Genomic DNA, 6,453 nt, shown 5'->3' on the forward strand with positions numbered 1-6,453 from the left:
AAATCTCACTGGGAGGAAGCTTACAATGAAAAGAAAAAAAAAAAAAAAGAAGAGAAGAACGAGAAGAGGAGGAGGAGAAAACGAAGGACACAGCCAGGGAAAGAAGCCAGGCAGACACAGAGAAGCGGTGAAAGTAAGATAAACAGAAGTAAGAAGGGTAATGAGCCCGAAGGCAACAGGTAGATAAAGAGAAACAGGTTAATTTACGTTAAGGGCTAGCCAGAAATGAGCCTAAACTAGACCGAGCATTCAAAACTAGTAATAAGTCTGTGTCCTGATTTGAGAACTGGTTGGTGGTCCGAAAGGAAAAGCCTAGCACACTTGACTCCAGCACACTCTCCCTCTTTGGGCCCATTATGAATTAGCCAATTGCATCTGATTATGAAGTAGAGCACACATCAGTGGGGCAAGACAGTCTCTACCCTGAGTTAGGATTAAATCTAAGTGAACCACCCAACCAATGTGTTTGCTAACCCAGTTTGTGTCAATGTGTAATTTTTTTTGGTTTTTTTGGGGGGGGATGTTTTGTTTTTTGTTTTTGTTTTTCGAGACAGGGTTTCCCTGTTGCTTTGGAACCTGTCCTGGAACTAGCTCTTGTAAACCAGGCTGGCCTCGAACTTACAGAGATCCTCCTGCCTCTGCCTCCCGAGTACTGGGATTAAAGGCGTGCACCACCACCACCTGACTCAGTAGAGCCATTTGTGTTGTGGTTGGTTGTTTTGCTGAGACAAGTTCTTACTATACAGCTTTGCTGTCCTGGAACTCACAGGCATCCATCCACCTCTGCCTGTTGTTTTTGTTTGGTTGGTTTGGGGTTTGAAACAGGGTCTCACTCTACAGTCCCGTCTGGCCTGGAACTCACTGTGCAGACCAGGCTGGCCTTCGGCTGACTGGCCTCTGGGATTAAAGATGGGTTGTACCGGCTCTGGTCGGGTACAGGTGATTTTAACCTTGTTTGTTTACTCAGTTGTATTTTCTAATGTTTCTGTAGATGTACAATGTATAGCTCTGGGTGCTTTTAAAAAGGATACATCCAGGAGGGAGGGAGAGGAGGAAATAAAAGCCAGTGACTTCTTCCAAATCAAATGGTCACCTTTCTGATTCCCTGTCCTGTACGTGACCAAGGATGGGACAAATACAAGAAAGTAGCTACCCTGAAAGAATGTTCAGCCTCACAAGTACCCAAAGAAACAGGAATTAAAGCAGCGCAGAAGTCCTCTCCAGTAAGCGAGCAAGGCTGTTTCTCAAGGGGGAGGGCGTGGTGAAGGCCGTAACCATTTATTACTGCTGATAACACTATAAAGTGGCAGATTTGTTTAGACAATTTGGCAGGAGCAGCCAGAGCCATAAAAATGTTCACACCCTATGAAAACAAGCGTTGCTTTCTGAAGGGGGAAAATGATGTTCACACGAGGGCTGCTGCATAAGGGACATGCATTCCCCACTCAGACAGCGGTCCAAGTCTGGAGGGTTATAGACGGCTGAGCCTACAAACCTTTTGGGCATTTATTTAATCGGCTGACACAGCGTGGGGGTGAGGTCACTGTGCTTGAGCCCTGAATTCAATTCCCAGCACCTCAGAAAAGTGAAAAGGTGGGGAGGCAAGAAGTTTTGGGCGTCGATTCAGGACCCAGGAACTTGGATCGACTCCTTTACCATCTGGTATAGCTCAGTTTTACGAGGTTCAAGAAGAAAGGCCAGTCTTTGGAAGAATGCTGTGTGTGCGTGCGTGCATGTGCGCGTGTGTGTGTGTGCATGCGTGTGTGTGTGTGGCTTTGCCCATGTCACAGAGCACCTGTGGAGGCCAGAAGACAACTTGTAGGTGTTAGTTCTCTCCTTCCACCATGGTGGTGTCAGGGATACAACGTGAGTCACCACACTTGGTGACAAGCACTTTTACCCACTGAGCCATCTTACCAGCCCCATCATTTAATTAATTCTACTTACATTGTTCCTTTGCCTTAGCTGTCCTGGAACTCACTCTGTAGACCAGGCTGGCCTTGAACTCATAGAGGTCTGCCTGCCTCTGCCTCCTGAGTGCTGGGCTTAAGCATGTGCACCACCACCTGGCTCCTTTGCCTTAAAAAAAAAAGTTTGCCTATCTCTCCTGACCTAGATTTTCTTGTTTACAATTTTTATTTTATGCGTGTGAGTGTTTTACCTGCATATATGTCTCTCCACCGTCCATGCGGAGTCCCTGAAACGGAGGTTACAGATGGTTACCCACTGACTCCTGGGAATCCAGGTCCTCAAGAAGAGCAGCCAGTGCTCTTAACTGCTGAGCCATCTCTCCAGCCCCCCTTCTTTTTTTCTTTTTCTTTTTCTTTTTTTGAGAGTCCAGGTGGGCTTCAAATAGATGGAAATCCCCCTGCCTCTGGGGCATAAGCCACCACACCCGGCTTCTTCACCTAGATTGGTTCACTGAGGTCAGTAACTCACCCAAAGGAAAGACAGTCACGCTGGCAGTGTCCTCACTGATGTTTATAAAGCAGACCGTGTTTCAGAGATATGCGTATCGTCCTATTAATCACCGCCCAACCCCATAAGGAAGGGACTGTGACTACCCTTATTTTACACACAAGGAAATAAGGGAGGTCAAATAATTTGCCCAAAGTCAAGCAGCTTTGGAAGGGGGGATCTCTTCATTTCTCCTGTTCTCACACCTCTAGGGGTCCGGGTAGGACTTGGTGTGCGGAAGGCTCTCAGGCTTTGCTGGCGCGGGGTGAAAGGGAAAGGAAAGAAGAGCAGAGGGAAAACTGTTGCTGTGACTCAGATGATGGCCGTGGGAATGGTGAGAGTTGGAAACAGGACCGGGCTTGCCAGACTTACAGAGCTGAGATCTAGGGAGCTAGGCGGGGGGGGAGGGGAAGACGTGTACGCGCTATTTCCATTCTTTGGCTTTAGGCACATCTGCATTTTTTTTTTAATCTCATCAAACAGAAGATGTTTTCACAATGCTTTAAACACACACATATGCACACAGTGTAGAGGTAGCTACTACAAAATTTGAACTCGTAATAAAGGAAACAAGGGAGAGGAAGAGAGCCAAGCTGAGCCGAGGGTGCTCCAGAGAGAGAGAAAAGCCATAGGGATGCTTTGGGAGTAGACACTGACTAGAATTTTGGACCTAGCATGCAGCTTGACTTACAGGTCTAAAATTCCAGAAAGATCAACAAGATTGTGTCTTTTAAATTTTTTCTTACATTTGTGTGTGTGTGTGTGTGTGTGTATGTGCGCGCGCACACACACGCATGTGCACACACGTGCACAAAGGTCAGAGGACAGTTTCTGGAGATCAGTTATCCCCTTTCACTACATAGAACTCAGGGTGTCAGTCTTGGTAGAAAGCACTCACACCTGCTGAGCCATCTTGTTGGCCCCAGGCCATGTTCTGAAGGATTCCTGTGGAAGCGGGGAAATATACAGAAATGCATTCACTTATGTGTGTTTATAAAGACTAATGTACATTTGCAACTAATTAAGCTGACCAGGTCCCTTTCCCCAGAGGGGCCTGGTTGCAATGGTTGCAAACAGCAGCCTCCTTGGTAGTGTACGCAGCCTGATACCTGTACGGGTTGCCCTAAGGGACCTTGGAGACAATTTTCTCGCACTTATTCAAGTCTCTGATCTCAATGCTGTCTCCAATGTAGGCTCCAGACAGGTATGCATGGTGCCTTTGGGAAGCCCCAGGGCACAGTGGCCAGGGTTCACATTGGCCAGGTAGGTCATCATGTCCATCCGCACTAAGCTACAGAATAAGGAACATGTGATTGAGGCTCTTCGTAGAGCCAAGTTCAAGTTCCCTGGCTGCCAGAAGATCCACATCTCAAATGGGGCTTTTACTAAGTTTAATGCAGATGAATTTGAAGACATGGTTGCTGAGAAGCGACTCATTCCTGATGGCCGTGGGGTCAACTATATCCCTAATCGTGGTCCCGTGGACAAGTGGCGAGCCCTACACTCCTGAGGGCTTTCACGGTGCTCTCCTGTGCCCTACCAAATCACGTTCGGTAATAAACCTCACATCCAGTCTGCTTTAAAAAAAAAAAAAAGATTAATGTACATAGCATAGGAGAGCCTGGGGTTTCCAGCCTCACCATTGGCAGAAGGGGTGAGTAGAACCTGGTGTGATGAGTCATACTGTAATCCCAGCATTCAGAGGACTGAGGCAGGAGGGTTGCCACAAGTTTGAGGCTAGCCAGGCTGTAAGTGAGACCTGTCTCAACCAAATAGTGCAAAATCTCATCACTTGGGAAGCAGAAGCAGTGAAATTAGGAATTAAGATCATCCTGGACTACACAATGAGTTTGAGACCACCACCAACAACAACAAAAAAAAACAATTTTAAAGCCGGGCGGTGGTGGCGCACGCCTTTAATCACAGCACTCGGGAGGCAGAAGCAGGCGGATCTCTGTGAGTTCAAGGCTAGTTCTCAGGTTACACAGAGAAACCCTGTCTCAAAAAACAAACAGAAAGAACCTGGACACAAAAGCTCTGAGAATAAGCACACTGATTGGAAGGTTGACAGAAAGGGAAAGGCAGGAAAGTCTAGAATAGCCTGACTGTGCCATGCTGTTGTGGTGTCCCTCAGACTTGCCATCACCACTGAAGACTTTCCTGCCAGGCACTGTCTTAAGGCCTCCAACTTTTTTCAACATACCACGATTTTCATAGTTGCCAAGTGCCGACCATGCCTCTTGGATCCTGGGTAACTGTTGGCAACACCCCATTCTTCAGAGACCATCCAAGCTCCATGGTTAGCAACTAAACACCATCCTAATGTGGCCCTCAGCCGCCTTTCTAGCTACATTTCACTCCCAGCGAGCTCCCTTAACTTTATCCATTCATTCATCCAATAAGCTTTGTTGTTTGTTTGTTTTCTGGTGATAGGGTTTCTCTGCGTAGCACTGGCTGTCTTGGAACTCTCTTTGTAGACCAGGCTGGCCTTGACCTCACGGAGATCCGCCTGCCTTTGCCTCCGAGTGCAGGGATTAAAGGTGTACACACCACCGCCCAGCTAACTAAACATTTCTTTAGCATCCATATGGCAGAATGGAAATGACAGGTGGAGTTTCCCTTTCATGGTATCTATCAAAAATGAATAAATGGGAAATTGGGAAAGAAGAACGGAACTTTAGTGGACAGAGAAGCTGTGATGGTGACCGCTGGGGAAGGAGGGCAAATGCAGAAGCGATGGCCAGGAAACATCTGGGTAAAGAGGGGAGTTCAGGCTAAACCTGCCTAGGAAAAGATCCAGGGAGGAACATTCTGGACAGAAAGAACAGTACCAAGACCTCAAGGTACACATAGCCTTAGTGTGTCTAAGGAACGAGGACCGCCGGTGTGCAAGGCACAGCGCCAGACCTCGGGAAGCTAAAGTCAGAAGAAATGGAGTAGTTAATATACCTGTGCCTCTGCACCTGGGAGGTAAAGGCAAGAGGATCAGGAGTTCAAGGCTAGCCTGGGCTCTTGAGACCATTCTGGGGGGAAAAGTGTGTCTGTGTGGGGGGGGGGGGTGTACAATTGCTTCAGTAGTAGGGGAAGCAGAGTTCAGTCCTCAGCCAGACACACACTAGTAATCCAAGCACTGGACTCAGACACTAAGCCCTGGGGCTCGGGGCCAGCCAGTGTGGCTGATTCATAAGCTCCAAGTTCAGTGAGAGATTTGCACAGAAACACACACACACACACACACACACACACACACACACACGGTGGAAGGGAGGGGGAGGCAGAGAGACAACCAAGGCAAACAAAAGAGGAGGAGGAAGCTGCTGAGGATGGGGAAGGACCAAACAAGCTCCCTACGTTCATCTCTGTACAAAGAGCTCCCGAGATCCGTCCGGTCTAAACCACAGGCATCCATTAGGATCATTTTGCCTCGTCACGGGGATGAGACAGCTGGTGACTAATGCCTGAACAGCAAGTCACTGGGAAAGAATTTCCATTTTGTTAAATTTGTGTTACTACTCTCTTGCAAGTTCTGAATTCAGACACAATGAGGTTGCTAACAAAACAAAAATTAAAAAAAATAAGCCAAGGAAGCTTAAATGTTATCATTTATAAAGATATGGTGGTGGACCAGTCTCACGAGGGGCAGCGGGTCACCGGAAGCTTCAGCGAGTCCCCTGGCGGGTGGCCTGAAGCCTTAGCAGGAAACAGGCAGATAGATACACCATGCAGAGAGAGTTTGGATATAGGGTTTATTTAGTGGGTTATAGAGAGGGAAAGGAAGGGGAATAGGGGAAGAAGGGGGAGAAAAGAGAGGCAGAAAAAAAGAGAGAGAGAGAGACAAAAGCTGTCTCTCCAGAAGAAGGACAGATAGACAGACAGAGGGAGGGGGCACATGACTTGGAGAGGAGGTGCAATGGCAGAAGGGGGGGTTAGTAGTGGGCGGGGCTTGTCTCTTAAAGGGAAGGGTACCCAGGTGACAGACTAGGCCAGCAGATTACA

At 47.8% G+C, this 6,453-nt stretch overlaps 1 non-coding gene across 1 annotated transcript; it reads left to right on the forward strand.

The window, feature by feature from the left end:
- Positions 1 to 3,468: 3,468 nt before the first annotated feature.
- Positions 3,469 to 3,602, forward strand: LOC113457353. The gene has a single exon (XR_003377945.1). It is a non-coding gene; the product is annotated as a small nucleolar RNA SNORA70 (small nucleolar RNA).
- The last annotated feature ends 2,851 nt before the right edge of the window (positions 3,603 to 6,453 follow it).

This window comes from Microtus ochrogaster, chromosome 22, assembly GCF_000317375.1.
Source record: "Microtus ochrogaster isolate Prairie Vole_2 chromosome 22, MicOch1.0, whole genome shotgun sequence".
Lineage (NCBI taxonomy): Eukaryota > Metazoa > Chordata > Mammalia > Rodentia > Cricetidae > Microtus > Microtus ochrogaster.